Consider the following 16,775-nt stretch of genomic DNA (forward strand, 5'->3'; position numbering starts at 1 on the left):
TACGCCTTGCTGTATATTTATTTTTTCGTATTTATATCTTTTCCCAGTTTGTTATTATTCCCACTCCTGGTATAGGTCCGATGCAAGCTAGCAGTATTTTCGAAGTAAATCCATAAAACAAATAGTTCCATAAACCTGCCATTTTACTACGAAGCCCCTCAAATCTTTCAGTTGATCGCAGCTTCGATTTACCAATACCTCGATTCAGGAATGACTTCCGAGAAATCTCAGCTGTTCGAAGGGTGCACTGCAGACCTCTACACAGCACTCCGAACCCCCCCCCCCCCCCCACACACACACACACAAACACGTACTATCGACGCTGCGTTTGTGCCGTTCACTCGGGGAGATCTTGCGCGCTACTCATACTCCGTCTTCTCTGTCATTGGCTATATTGATTAAAGCTAGAGCGGGTCATGTATTTTTGTCATTCGCGGTGTTCAGTGTCCTAGCGGCACACCAGCAATTGTGTAGATTATCGCCCTGGCGATGAAGCTCCCCATTCGCCATCGTTAAACGAAGTTGTTGTTGTCTTAGCGGCAAAAATATCGTCTCACCGACCTGACAGCCATTGATTCGAACGTCACCAGTGGCTCGTTAGATCTAATAGCATGATATAACATGATTAGAGGCATGTATTCAATAATGTTTCTGGACTCAAACACCCTATCATGATAGAATCAATGAACGGGATTTTTGCAGCAGCTCGTATTCTGTAACACGTCACGGTCTTCATTCGCTTAGGAAGTCCTTGACGACCACAGGCTTTTTCCAGATGCTTTACACGTAGAGATATTGTGAATTACTGTGAGTGTCTGAACTGCATTTCTTTTTACTGCACACACATCTGGGAACATTTCGCTGGGGACTAGGAGGACATGTACTGAAAGTGGGGTTGTCGACCGAACAGAATTATAGTTGTTTCTAGCCGTTATGCCATACAAGATATCCATACAAGATATTTTCGTATGCTAAAATCTAAAAAAAGCTAAAAAGCTTTAAAAAGCCTGCTACGGAAAAAAATATGCTGTTGACGATGTTTACCTACGCAGGAACTTAGTCATACCACACGAAATTTTATCAGGATCGAAGTCAAATAAATTTAATTTATTGAATTGAACTGTGAAATTTTCTTCTAGCGCTCGCGACGCGCTTGTTTTGATTTCGGCTCATTTGCAACGTAAAATATTGCGATTGATATTAATGGCTGTTTTTTCAACGTAATTCCACGTTTCATGGTTTTTAAGAGCTATAAAGTGGCTTTGAATAATGACTGGCTCCACTCCTACTGTCTCACATTGCCCCAAAAACTTTAATGAAAATGTTGATGAATTTTACATACCTAATTAATCACCTTATAGTCGCGTACTCCACTCTCGTCGACAGTATGTCCACCTCGTGGTGCATGCTGGGTCTGCACAAACGGCACGCTGCTCTCGTAGCTTCTTTATTGAAAACCTGTAACGAATGTTTAAAAATAACATTTGCAAGGGACAATAAAGTGGAACTGAATGTTATGACTAATATTTCGAGCTGCAATAGCCACGGCGACAATATGTGTCACAAACGTATGCGTTTGCTGTTGAGACATTAAGGAAGCTAACCTTTCCCTTCCCTTTTTTCTTACTTTGCATTAAATCCCCCCCCCCCCCCCCCACTAAGGAAGGTTGTAGGACGTCTGCGGCGCCTGACACATTTCATGTGGATTTTGTTCGCTTGGTCAGTAAACCTTTCTTTCGTTCTCTTAAGAATAACTTGTCCCATTATTTATTCCTTACTGCTCTTACACAGTGACCTCTGATACTTATGAGCGATGTCACTACGAATGTATGACAACGACGATGATTATGAACAAAAATACCTTTTACTTATTATTTTGCTTCCTCTCTTCACCTCTAATTCGACTCTTCTTCGACTTTTACACTTGGCTATTTTCTCCTTCGTCATTTTGACATTAACAACCCCCCCCTCCCCCATTAAACCCGACTCCGGCGGTTGCTGAGCAATCTGCTTTAAGCGTTCTTTGGAATCTGACTCCACATTTGTGGAGCCACCATCTCCATTTTATTTTAACCTATACAATCCATTCATCATGAGGATAGATGGAGCCTCAAGAGACACAGTTTCTGCATTCGCGATGCAATAAATTTAGATGTGAGGTATGAGTGAGGTCTTGAGTTTGAGGAGTTGAGTTAGATTGAGCATGAGTCAGATGTGAGGTTTGTGGGACGAATACAGTTGTTCCTCCTTTTTATGAGTTACGTTCCCATCTTTGCTAAACTCACTCAGAGCATACTCACTCATGCTCAATGTGACGGTTGAGCTGAGCATGAGAAAGCAATCAATCAATCAATCAATCGTATGCAATTTTTCTAATATAGTCACTGGCTCCTTCCCCCCGTTTCACGGAAGTCCGAAGGATGAAGACTTCCTAATAAAACACGCCTACGTGCACGTGGATTAACCGCGGTACCTGTCTATACCCCTTCTCCACACTCAAAACTTCGCGAACACCTCTCTCACTCTCTTCACACACACTGACCTCACGACAGGAAGTCACAGTCCACCGACTCCACTCCAGCCACTCTCTGGGTAGTAGACGGGAAAGTCCCAGAGGCATTCCAACACAGACCCAGTAATTAGATGAAGATTCGCGTGCGATCCACAAAAGCCGTGTGTGTACACGGCCCACTTCTAACCGACGAAATTTGCTAATTGCAACCTCTGCTCCTCGCCATCATCAGATTCGCTTTACTCAATTAGCTAACGTCATCTAGCCAGAAATCTGCTGAAATTGCGACTCCTCTGCGCAGTATTAACTTTCTGGTGCGCTTAGCAAAGAGCCTTACAAACAGGATTGAGAGATAATGCAGTTTCGTCTTCATAATTCAGCGAGGAAGCCAGATTGGATTGCATTCGAGTTAAAAACAACATGCATGATTGTGGCTCCACAAGTGTGGGGCCAGCTACTCCAGCTCACATGTTCCAGTAAGGGTTGCGTAGTAGCAAAGACCACCAGGGGTCGCTGGTTATAATTATATCAGCATAAAGAATGAAGGAGTGAAAAATGATTAAAGTAGATCATGGGCGTGCAAGCTTTCCGCACGCCACTGCAACGAAGCTGCTTCAGCAATAAACAAATTGTTTTATAGGATCATGGGATCATCTTCCTAGGAGCTACCATGACACCTGACTTAAAGGAAATGACAACACCTGCAAGGCAAGACACTTTCAATTCAAGGATTGCCGTATCCATCGTACCATCGTATGCCGGTAAGGTACACGGTACCAATTTCACCGTCATGTATCCACAGAGCCTAGAATCCACCGACTACCGCTGCCGTCCATTTTGATTCTACTTTTCCAAGGAATCATCGAGCTCCACAGAGAGATATTCTTGTCTCTCTCAGGACCCCTCTTGGGATCTATAAGCGGACAAAACCGTCGACAGCGAAAATCCGGGGAAGCCTCAGTACGATTTACTCCTCACTTTTCCTCGGGAGACCAATTGTGGCACGCAAAGACCGTCACGTATTGTTAAGCCCTAATCCTAATGAGTGGCCAAGCCAACTGGATCTGAAAGGGCGTCCCTGTTTTTTGCGCTGTACTTTACGCAAGGTTATCGCCCTCTTTTATCCAACAGGAAAAATGTCGCTGCCTTTAAAAAGCCACTCTGATGCCCTGGAATGGTCTTGACACTAATGCAGTGGCCCATTCTGACTTACGTGTGGAGACTATATGCAAATTTAACACAGGAGAGTTGAGTAGCTTTGGGAAAAAATAGAGATAAAAATTGTATATGTCTTTGCTCGTTCTAATAATTCGCGCGTAGATTGCATTTTAATGTAGGCTCAGGTATCGGCCTCTTCATTTAATCGCTGGCGACTTGTTGGCTCCAATTCGACCTTCATTTTGAATTGCAGTACAGAGCTGTCATCTCCGGGTTTCATATAAGCAAACTCGAAGGGCCCGATCCACTGTCCTCCCATAACCTTGAAACAGCGCCGCAATATTACGCCTACTCGCTTAGACAGCAAAGGAAACATACTGCACGAACGCTTCTCCTGCGTACACGGTAATGGTGCAGTAAAAGCACGCTTTACAGGAGACCGCTGGGGAAGTACGCCACGCTTGTGTACGATTTCACTCGCTATTTGTAGAATCCGCTCCGCATTTAAAGTATCGAGGCCTGTGCGAGTTTTTGACCTTCCTGAACACCGAAGACAATAATTCTATATTCGATTCCATTTCTTAATCAACAACAATAACTTTATTTAAATGATGATTTTTCAATCGATTGCGAAATTCTATATTCGAATGTCGAATCGAAGTTTCTTCCGAAACCGAATGTACTCGTAGAGTTCCGAAACTGCACACGTAAGGATGAGGACGGCACAATAAAGGGCTTCAAAGCACAGTGCGCTCTACTTCATATTCTGATACGTACAACTATATCGTTCAGACATGCCGTACACTTGTTTACGTCCGTACCAGTGCTGCATCGGTATCCGGTCCGGTTGTAGGACTAGTCGCCTCGCAGCCGATTCGGTTTTCTATAACTATTCGCTTCGTATTTGATTCGATTGTGTATCTATTTGCTTCGGTTTTAAAATAGCTATTCGCGCATGTCTAAAAGTATCGCGTTTCCACGTCCAGCTTTGGTGACGTAAGCATCAGCGGGCAAAACTAGCGGGACACAACATGCGTGTGCCACATTGATAATAATGCCAGGTAAAATGGACTGTTTCGACATCTGGTGAAACATAATCAGGAAGTTTTGACCTTTCAATTGCTCCGGATGTCTGGCAACGGAGGATACTGAGGAAGCTCACAGTGACCGTACGGGAACCAAACCGCTCATTATAAAATTGAAACATGTAGAAGAAGCGGCTGACAGCTGATCCATCTCTAGGAGTTTTACCTCATAGGAGAACACATAAAAAAGAAAGAAAAGAAGCTTTCACTCCTGCCTTCTCAACGTCTTGCAGTGAGACTTTCTTCGCACAAGTACAGCACAATATCGCTGTCGTCTTTTCATGAAGAAAGTTCCCACTGTATACGCAGAAGAAGAAGAAGAAGAAGAAGAAAAATTCACACCTACAACATTCTCTCCGTTAGACATGTTTCGAAGAGAGGCTAGTCTCCGATTGGAGCAATTACTCAACATCAACTCCCCAAAACACGTTGATTTATAGCTGTCCCTTGTCATTCTTTTCGTTCAACTTGTGAACCTTCCGAATTACGCAACATCAATCACAACGCTTCACTTGGACCATAAAGAAGCTCAATATTTCATTCTATGGCGAACTCGACGGAACGCCGTTGTCGTCGTCATCGTCGGGGAAACAATACTTGCCAGCCCTGAGCGCGTTCTTGGCGGCGGTGAACAATCTCCTATCATCACGCATCGAACACGGTAGCTTGCCGAGGAACACGCGAATAATAATGCATCCATATATAGTGCGAGCGCACGTCTATTGAACGTGACAGTCTACAACGTTTATCTTTTACCTGCGCTACTTATTTGACTTTCCCAAAAATGAAGATAGATTGCGTTTGAGAGCAGATCGATTATGCACACTCTGGAACAAAGAGCTGTTCGCATGAATCACTGATCTGTGAAAGCGTCGTTCATGTTCTGTACACCTCCAGGGTTCTTTGCGCGTCGTATGATGCATGTATGCACGAAGTCATGGCGGTTATAAGTCAGTCTTCGTGTTCCACAAGACATTAAAATGAAGGGATAATGACTAGTGTACAAATTTGGGGCAATGGTACAAACTTAGAAACCTTATGCTAGAAACGCACCGGGACTGGAACACAACGCGTATATAGACGTGTGTATAGGCGTTCTAATTACGAAGAAAAAGATCATGAAACAGGTGAACTAAGATCACACTGCGAGCGATGTCTTCCAATAAGGGTGCATGTCGTATGCACAGTTAAACGTCATTTCACCGTGACAGGGGCAAGATTCAGCTATCACAGCGGTTGGGCTCTCTGTGATACCAGCCACTACTGAGATTTACTTATTTTCATTGCTGATTTTTTGACACTTTCATTGAAATCAGTTACTTTTATTTTCGTTTGTTTATTTATATTAACTATCTTCATACCGCCGCAAAAATGGCCATTTTTGGGTGGTTTGACAAATATATTTTTCTTTGTGGCTGACAGTATCACTATAAAATATGCTGCTATATAGGAAAATGTAGCCAAATGAATGTCCTCTCGAATGATGTAAGTGTCAGAAACAAAACTATCCATGTATTTCAAAAATTACGCGTTGGGTCGTCAGCTGAGTGATACAGCTATAGCATTTGATGATCAGCTATACCATGATTTTTACAGGTTTCCAAAACGTCGTAGACAATATCAGAAATTCAGCTCCACTGTAAGCAAAAAAATTCCGTAATTTTACTGGAGAAGTGACTGTTAACTCTGCCGTCGGCTTATGTGCCGTAACCTACAGGGTGTCCGGTGAGAAAGTGTCAGTATATTTCGAAAAAATATATAAAGAACCACGCGTGGTAAACATTTGGGACTTGTTTTGCGACACTCCTGAAGGTTTTTGCCACCCAAACAAGGGGTTTGCCTACGTGTACCTCATCAATTAGGCTAATTACCTTAACTGAACTCAAAATTTTTCGACGAAAGGTAGCGTTTCTTCTTTGCGTTAATTGGAAAGTCCGTGGCCACAACATGCTACCCTAATCGAAAGTTAAAGTTTCTTCAACTATTCCCAAATTATTTGACACCCGAAAACTTGCCATCTCTGCAAACCCGTTTTCGGATTTCATCAGTGCCATCAGTTTTTTTTTTGTTTTTTTTTTTAGAAATTCAGTTACACTTTCTCATCAGACACCCTGTATATGCTGCGCAAGATTCGTTTGGGGTGCACACTGCACAGCTCCCATAACCGAAAAGAATGACGCTTCCATTAAAGGGATATTAAACTTCGAAAGCCCAGTCAGGACTCAAAGACTCATCAAGAACTTGCAAGAATTTGGCTACCCCGTCTCTTTGGTCACCCTGCTCGGCCCGGTCCTGCACAACCAGGGGGCGGTTACGACTACCCTTTTGAGCTTTCTTCGTGCCACCAGCCTCTCGTCCAGCCTCTAAGGCCACTTTTTTGTGTGTGTGTGTGTGTGTTGCTTTTTCCTTTTTTTTTTCTTAAAGGAATAGCAAGTCGGCATACGCCAGACTAACCTTTCCTTCCTTTCTTTTTTTTCAATAAACATGCCCCCCCCCCCCCCCCCCCAGTCCGGAACTGTGCAGTGAGCACTCCAAACGAATTTTTTTTTTTTTTGCAATAACTAGGTAACGGCACATACGCGTGTGAGTAAAACTACGAATTTTTTTGACAGTGTATTAAGTTCGAAACTTCCAATATTTACATAATTTAATATTTACCTCACTCCCTTAACAAAGAGACGCAAAAACGTAACAGACGAAAAACAAGATCGATTACCTCGAAGATGCAATATACCCTTAGAGGCTAGTGCTCCTCATGTCCATCGCTTTCCAGACTGCTAGGAAGCAAAACTGTAGAAGCGGAAACAAATTTCAACTCTGTCAAGCGCACCTGGTCGTCGTGCTCATCTCTTGCAGTACATAAGGGGGACAAAAAAAGAAAAAAAAGACCACTCAATTATTGCACACCCCGCTGAACAAAACTATTAAGGTGCTTCATACCGAAGCAAAGGGTACTTGAGCCGAAACTTTCGGTGCAGAAGAGGAGAGTATGTCGCTCTTAACTGCACGCTTATGATGTTCATTATGGTCAGTTACGCGCTCGTCTGGCCATTAACGAACAGTATCAAAAACAGGCCGTACCAACACCCTATCCAAGTGTAGGGGAAAACAACTAAAGCGTTTAACTTTATCCAACGCTTTGATGCTGCTTTAGCTTTGCCTTACCTGTAGCTGTCAGAACTTGGCGCAGTTGTAAAGGGAACTTGTTTGCGTGCTGTCCCTCGGTTCCTTGATAACTTTAGCTGCGCAATCTCGAGCCCTCCGAGAACTTTACACATAAGACGCATAATGAAATTATACCGCGCGGATGCCTGGATAGTATCAAAACACCAGGCTTAATCTCTCCAAACTTGCTTCGAGTGTGGGAAAACTAAGCTGGGAAAAGTGCTAACAAGGCAAGCGTATTAAAATTTTGTTACGTTACAAGTACATTACGTCAGTGCTTATCCCGCTAATATTTATCGGTATGGGTCCTTCACAGAAAACAATTTCGAAAATCTAAAAAATAAGGACGCATATTTTAATCGCAAGCGCTAGCTTTGCTTCTCTGTGAGTACTGTAGTGTAACGACTGTTACAGCTGTTCAGGGAAACCGCGGACCTGTATGCACCACATAGCATACTAATCTCCTGATGGATGTGAGGACTGATGTACTCAATGCAGTTTCTTCTCTGTTTGCCGCAGTAACTCCAGTAACGTAGATATCAGCATAGGCTCTCATGATGTCGTCGCCGGACGCACGAACCGCACGAAGCGGTACTGGGTTCCAGAAAGCAAGGTTAAACCTCGACCTACTAGATTATAACGACCACGTCATAATCAGCAACCCCTATGAGGAGCCCGCCCGCACGATCCGCTAGGGGCGCAACTCATCGGCACGAGAGATCTGCATCGCGATTGGACGATGGAAATTTGAATTCTGAACGCGCAGAAGCGTACGTACCACCACTGTAGCAGACGACAGCAGTAGCTCCTATGAAAACACTAGAATGATGATGGTAATCAACCTCAGAATGAAACATCTTCCGTGGAATATCCAATGCTTGTACAGAAATACTAAGGTACGCTGAAGTACAAAGTATTGTAGAAGTTGAGGAATCAATAACTGAGACGACGAGTAGCGCCACCGCTACTTCCAAAAATGCGGCGCTGGGAAGGGGTGCCTATGACACGGTCGTTATAATCCAGTAGGTCGTGGGTTAAACACGTACCGAGCATGGATAGCTACTGCAGATAGACTACAATTACGGAACGCTACACAGGCTACGCACGCCCGAAAACATAAACGTTCACGTCCCGTTTAAGAACAGCACGAGTTGCTTGCGCAGTTTTCAATCACCCGAGGGAGCTGCAAGCCACTATACAATCAGTCCTATACGCCAAGTGCGAGCGATTATGCGCACCCCTCATGATTATAGCCTTCAGCTCACAATCGTCGACCGCAACGCGGTTTTCGCCTCTCGCGATTCCCTCTTGGGGGAACACTAATTAATTTCTCCCGTCCTCGTGATCCCCATTTCTTTGGACCGATGTCTCGGAGCCTAATGACGGCTCTTTTGTCCCTGACGCAAAACGAGTGTCGCAATTTGTTAGTGCACTTTGTCACGCCACTAGTTGATGTCGCTTTCAATTTCGTCTCTGCTCTCTCGCTGCACTCCGCAACATCGACGAAGTTGGAAGCGAATAGCTTGGCAGATGTGTGTTTTTATTTATTTATTTATTTATTTATTTACCCTCAGGGCAGAAGCATTACAGAGGGGAGCAGGACATTTCAAAAGAACACCAATACAACACAGAGGCAGTAACACAAATTATATGTGAGTACTAGTTATTCAGCAACAGAAAAATGTTCGAACAGTGCTTCTTTATAGTGCAGGATGTCGGTGATTGAAGTGATGGAAGTGGGAAGCTGGGTCCATTCAATGGATGTTCGTGGCACAAATGATTTTGCAAGTATTTATGTTAAGTAACGATGGATGCCGACTTTCTGATTGTTGTCTAATCTTGGTGATATGTAACTCGGACTAAGGATGAGTGACGTTTTCAACGCACGGTTATAGTAATAAAACTCGTAAAATAGACGGAGACGACTTATTTTACGGCACAATGACACTGGTGGCAGATGAAGGTTAGTTTTCATTAAGGTGACGCTGGCGGTGCGATTATAGTTACCCAGGATGAAACGTGCTGATCTATTTTGGATGCCTTCCAGTATACGGATAAACTTCTCTTGGTGAGGATCCCAAATTGCGGCTGCGTTTTAACGGACGGAAGGCGACGACACGACGTCAAGAATTGACTTTAGTAAGGCCGGAGCGATATTATGGAGGATGACCGACATGTTGCTAAACTCTGTTCTGTTTTCAACTAGACCGAGACGAACTACCGTGGAAATGTGTGCTGCCGTCAACCTGTAAAGGTCTTGAATAACGTGCAGTTGTAAATGATATAATATGTTACTAGTGTACTTTGATTGCCCTGCACATACATACAGTTGCGGGGAAGCAGTAATGCTTCTTGTGGTAAAGAGCGTGCGCGTCCTCTACCCGAACACAATTTTCCCCACAAAGTAGCTAGTTTTTTGTTCAGTGTGAAAAGACTGTATAACAGGGCATGCCCTCACAGTCATATTTCCTATTGATTTTCATGTAACTAGTGAATACAAGAACCAGAACCAGAATGACTTGCAACGCGAGCTGTTCTGCGAAGATGAAGGATTTCTACGTAATCGGTCTCCCTATTATTATTCTTTTCGCCAACATCAACGTTAACATCTGCGTAATTGGCGCTTTCAGCCTTCCCTTTCTGTGAGGGTGGACATTTGACCATCACTGGAGCATCTCCCTGAACTGTGACACCGGTTTCTTACCATGTGTGTTGTCACGTTTTCATTTTTAGATATAGCCGCCAATATGATTCCAGTTATTGGTTGCGCATAATATGTTAATGTACATTCACTGATATAGATATTTGTATTGCGTTGTACATGTATTGCGTAGTAGTAGTCACATCAGCCAAAACAGCATAACTATTACATCTGTAGCCAACCTAAGTACAATTGATGTTTTCTAGTGTTTATAAATTACCCTATAACGTGAAGTCGATTTACAGGATAGAAGAACTCCTACTCGCAGCGATGTGATAGGCGGTGCCAACCTACGCACCATCTGCAACGGCACCGCAAAGCGCAACAAAGTACACAAGGCGGACTCTAAAGCAAGCGGAAGCATGACCGAAAACATAACGAAAATGTCCCACGTCAGAAGATGAACGGTAGCTTCTCCCCAATGGGAGAACCGAGTAAAAACCTCTAGCGCACCACCTTAATCATCAGAAACAGCAAACAGCCACCTCTAATGTAGCATAGCTAATAAATACCACTCTCAACGTCCTTTAAGACCGCACAAGTATCCCTCCAATACCACATTCTCGTGTACAGGGAAAATTTGCGCGCTTCCCTTTTTGCCCTTGTTGACTGATTTCATAATGCTTTATTATGCCAGTCGATTAGATACTATAACTGGTTCCGCATTCTCCTAATGGATTACCCACTCTGCAAGAAAGGGATCGATAGTAGCGTGTCGAGGAGATAATGCACCTAGCTCGTTATGCCAGGGAAGTACCATTATCGACGGGACTCAGACAGGGTGCGCTCTACGTATGGTAACATGACCGAGTGAGACAGAGGCATGCATAGGATGGCATGAAGACATTGGAAAGCCATGCAATCTTATTACCATTTGCTTTTTCTAGCTGTGTTTACAAGAAAGAGAACAGGAGGTGCTGACTTTTCCATCGTTGTTACATCGATTTCATGCGTATATAGTAATCAATCACGTATTTCTGGTTAGTGTATTTCATACTTTCTGTTATTGAACGTGCTTAGTCAATGAAGGAGTGTTTGACACTAGCCCCCATGTAGCGTGGTGCCCAAGGCGTTTGCGTTTAGCGTTTGCACAAGGTTCCAAATGTGAATTTCGAAGTGTTTTGAATATGATGGTTAATATTAACACTAAGAAGTCTACTGGGCCGGATGGTTTCCCGGATGAATTTTTGAGACGATACACTTTGGCAGATTACAGGATTCCTGACTGAGCTCTTTACCACATCGCTGTAGTTGCACCTGAGGGCTGAGGAGAGATACCTGAGGATTGGCTAATGGCGCGCGCGGTTTCAATTTATAAGAAGGGCTATGCACTGTTGGTTGATAACTGTCGTCCCCTGTCCGTTACCAGTACGTGTTGAAAACTGTTAGAACATGTTGTTGCTAGCTACGTTCAATTCTTTTTAAATGCCTTTGAGTACATCGCTGTTCAGCAACATGGTTTTAGAAAATTCATGTCTACTGAAACTCAATGGGTTTCTGTTGTTCATGATTTATACGGCGTCCTACACAGGGCCGGCCAGACTGATATATTGTGTTTTTCTTTTTTTCGTAAGGCCTTCGACAGGGTCCAACATGGAAAGTTATTACAGAAGTTGGCAAACATCGACCTCCCATACTGGGTTGTTCGTTGGATTCAACTTTATTTACATGATCGACGGCGGTTTGTTGAACTTAAAAATAGTCGCTAAGAGGGAAAGTCTCTGGAAAGTCGCTGGAAAGTCTTCGGAAAACCCAGGGAAAACCTCATACAGCACAGCCGGTGAGAGGATTCGACCGCATGTCACCTCCCAGTCTCGCCGTGGAAAGCGATCATCCTAACCACTATGCCACGGGAGTTGGTGTGATGATCACTTCCAAGAGATAGGGTCTGATATCGTTTCAGAACCATTTATCGTCATCCCATTCTGATCAGTTAATACATCTGACACGCGGGTTAACTAGAACTCTTTTGCGGTGGGAGTCACTTACTGCTTTGAGGGACGCCTTGCTGAAAGGAGGTTGCGCCGGTGATGCACGACATCGTCGATAACCCTTTTGCTCAATAGCACCATCTGAAATGGTGCTCGAGAGTACTACATTCACGAACCATTGTGAGGTCTTTATAAATCGTAATTACTAAATTAGCTGCAAAATAACTTTCTTACTTCATCTGTCAAATAATTAAACTCCTCATGTCGCGCGTTTTTACGTATTTACAGTTGCCGTGGTCTAATAATCGTCGACTGGTTCTGTTGTGGAGGCTACGCCTTTTCGAGGGGTACCAAACTCCCCGTCAAGGCTGCGACGAAAATAAAATTCGGTGCGGCACGTTTAACGACGGAACAGGTTATCTATTTAATAATGCCTATTTATTTAATATTTATCTATTTAATTATCTCTCTATGCGTATTTCATATCATCAAATATTCTTAGTTTAGTTCTTTAGTAGCAGCAACATGAATGTTTACGGAACGAGCCTTCCAAGTGGTCGTCGAAAGCGGCAGCGAAGGTAGTTCAACCCTATTTGCTCCGTTCCTCCTCTTTAACCGTGGATGGAAAGCAACGCAGTTCGTGCCAGTCGGAAAGATTTATGATGTTTTCACGTTAGCCCTGCGGGGATGTGACTCCGTAAAGTAAAATAAATTTCGTTGCAGCCGTGAAATGTGACCAGTTGGTTGCGGTGTTGGCTTGAAAGGGAAGGTTGGTGTAGAATTACGAAAACAAACCACCTCCCGGGAACCTTGGTAAGAGAGATATTTATCTGGCCACGTCGGGGTAATCAACCGAGAGTAATAACCTACATCGACGAGGAGGAGAAAGGGATGCCCTTTTATTTATTAAACCGCTTCTCTTATTAGGGAGCTCTAGTAGATAGGAGTATGTTCACGATAGCGGTTCCGAAAACACGGTAAGCCAAAAACCATTATTCCTTTCAAGTGGCTGACGTTACGTTGCTGCCTTGGACTTGATAGCGCTCTTTCTCGTGTCGTGTTTTTCACACAAACAGTGTTTTTCACCTACTAGAGCTCTTTATTGTGCGAGCTGTTGACGTCATCTGGTTCTGCAATGCGAGGTATGTTAGAGTATTGAAAGAATGTTATTAAACGGTAGGAGCAACTTATTTATTTACACATGGTTTACACAATCTTACGAAAGGATCGTGTAAAGGTAACAAAGAGGTAACAAACCGTGTGATTATTCCGGCGTTGTCAGGCGCGTGATGTAAGCTTCAAGCGGTACACATCGTTGTCATTGCGCTATTGGAAGGTATTGGTTGCATTCGTTGTTAAATGTAAACGGTGCAATCGTGACGTGGTCTCAGGTAGGTGAACAGGGCTCTTTCAAGCAAGTAGTAAGATCAGGAGAGACGCTAAGTTGTCCATCTCTATATCATATCTCTAGATACAGATATGATTATGTTAAGGAAGCGATATATACCCCTTCGCCTAGACCGCATCGAGGTGTCCCGTGAAACAAAGGCGAGTTGCCGCTTTCTCCTTTTTGGTGGCACTTGAAGTGATGCCACTTTAACTTTTACAGTGTTTGAAGTGACTATTAGATCAGAGAACACTAGTTGGTGAAGAGTCTGCAGTTCGGCAGTTACCTGCCGTGTTAGCCCTTTCTTTCCCTTTTTCTCCCTTTTCCTTCTCCTTTCCTTTTCTTCTTTTTCTATCCCTTTTCTTTACTTCTTTTTCGTTTCCTTTTTCCTTCCCCCATTTTCCTTTTTTTTAAATAGCAAGTCGACCTTCGTCTGGCTGACCTTTCCTTTGTTTTTTTCTTAATAAACATATGCCCCCCCCCCCCATCCCGCATTCATCATGATCAATTTATCTGTTGTTGTTGCCTTGTTAATTACCACCTGGCATGTATGGTTCTGTGCAGCACCAACGCGAAAGGGATGTGGTATTTCTGCGGGCTATATACAGGGGGTCTTTTTTTTTAGGCGATACAGATTTTTCATCAAAAAGCTATAAGGGCTATAGACATGCTGTTTTCACTTCTATTATCGCTGGGCCGGCGGACCTTCTTGGCCATATGTTGCTCAACCGTCAAGTCACTAATTACCTAAAAATTGTAAATTAACTTTTAATGGTAAAAGCTACAAAGTTGTCCCAATGAGAACATCTGTTCCTTTCGGTGACCTCATATCGTAGCCGTTTTCAGAACAAAAATCCGTTCGGTAGAGCGCCCGGAAAAAATTCGTGAAGGAACAATTTTTTCTTTTTTTTTTTCTGTATTGCTCATCTCCGGAGACGCGTCTTTCCTTCACCCCCAATGTGAGATGGTGAAGGAGCCTCATGCGTCAAAGATGAGCTTTAACTTGAGGAAACAAAACAAAAGCACATGTATCGGGCGACGCTATCGGAACTGCCCTTATCTTGGGTTGCATTTTCCGTTAATCTTTTTCCAGGACGCAAGAGACGACAGTGTGGTCTTTCCCCCTCTCACACTGAGTGTGAAGAAAAGACGGGTCTCCGAAGATGCCCAAGGAACAAAATAAAGAAAAAATGGTGTTCCTTCACGAATTTTTTGCGGACGATCTACGGAACGGATTTTTGTTCTGAAAACGGCTATGATATCAGTTCACCGAAAGGAACAGATGTTCTGCTTGGGACAACTTCATAGCTTTTATAATTAAAAAGTTAATTAACTATGTTTAGGTAATTACTCATTTGACGGTTGACCAACATATGGCCAAGAGCGTCCGCCACCCAGAGATGATAGAAGTGAAAACAGCATGTCTATAGCACTTAGTTTTTTTTAATGAAAAATTCGTATCGCCTAAAAAAGACACCCTGTATAAATATATGTATATATATATACCTGCATTGACATGCACACCTTTACGAAACTGTTTTTTTTTTTTTTTTTTACCGCTATATGATATGATGGAATCGCTAGACCGCTTCGTGGCAGCAACTTGTCGTCACACACGTTCTCAATCTGAATGGTGTACCATCATGCTTGCGTCACATCTGCGGACGCATCTCGATCATTAGTGTATTCGCGGTGCCCGCGGAGAAACGTCGAACCCGCATATCGCGTTCGCGCATATAATCGAATTATGGATTAGACGAGCATGGCACGTCACACGCACAACATTCGCATATGTACACAGCACTGCTTTCAGACCAACTATCATAGTAATAAATTTCGTTTTCAGGACAAGACTAAAAACATGATGACGAATTTTCTCAGCCAATTACCGCCGTTAGTGCATTACTCACCTTGTAACAACAAATTTGTTACAAGATGACGACTGGCGAGTCTAATCGCCAGGGGCGATGCTCTACCCCATTGCTGGTGGTGATGCGGGCAATGAAATAATAAGCCCCATCACAATAAGGATCCAAGTCCTATGGCTCAAGGCCTCTTGTGATTTTAGTGCTAGGAATTCTGTACCAAAGGACCCGCTGCTTGTGTGAGACAGAAGTGCGGCTGACCAGTTCAGAACAGCTCTTAACAATATGAACCGTTTCGTAGCAACCCCGTGCCTGAGGTCCTAATCAACGTCTAAACTCCGGGTGCGCTCTGAGCTCGCCTGCTAGAACTTGGTTTTAGCGATTGCTGGCGTCGTCCAACGCCGTCGTCTTCCCTTGGTGCTGCTTCCATCGGCGCTTTCTGTGATGACCAGCTATCGTACGCAGTGGACAGTAGAGAGGAATATATTGCGGTGCCCGTGTCCAAAGGGGGTCCCGCACGACGCAAGACCAAGTTGCGGATCATCGTGGGCAGCTCTCGGGTGACAGACAAACCGCACTTCCTCGAAACAGCGGTCTTCGGTGTGGCCTAGAAGAACGTTCATTCAGACCTCTTGGCGTCGGGTCCTGCAGATGCCGCGGAACGCTGTTGGTCTTGGTGCGTCAGCCTATCATGGTCTCTCGAAATTCGTTTTTTCCTTTTTCTGCGTGCCTTCCGTCATCATGTACACAACCGCCGCGGCTCCAGCTTTGCAAGAATGTCTGCTGTCTTGTCCATAGCTCCGCATAGTTCAACCTGCGTCGAGCAAAGCGCACAGGCAATCCCAGACGGCGATTTATGTGCGACTAATTCTTAGAATAGATGTGTGGAATGGAAGCACCGTGTCTTCGATGGAAGACACAGTGCTGTACAGTTTATGTGTGGATATAAAACACGCGCAGTAAATACCACT

At 43.8% G+C, this 16,775-nt stretch overlaps 1 long non-coding RNA gene across 2 annotated transcripts in view; it reads right to left on the bottom strand.

Annotated features, from left to right (window-relative positions):
• Positions 1 to 16,775, bottom strand: part of LOC135393813 (uncharacterized) — a 159,430-nt gene that overhangs the window by 54,539 nt on the left and 88,116 nt on the right. For both annotated transcript variants that reach the window (XR_010422723.1, XR_010422722.1), the window contains exon 3: positions 1,343 to 1,458. This is a non-coding gene — a long non-coding RNA (uncharacterized LOC135393813). The remainder of the gene's footprint in view (positions 1 to 1,342; positions 1,459 to 16,775) is intronic.

The sequence above is a fragment of the Ornithodoros turicata genome, chromosome 5, assembly GCF_037126465.1.
Source record: "Ornithodoros turicata isolate Travis chromosome 5, ASM3712646v1, whole genome shotgun sequence".
NCBI lineage: Eukaryota > Metazoa > Arthropoda > Arachnida > Ixodida > Argasidae > Ornithodoros > Ornithodoros turicata.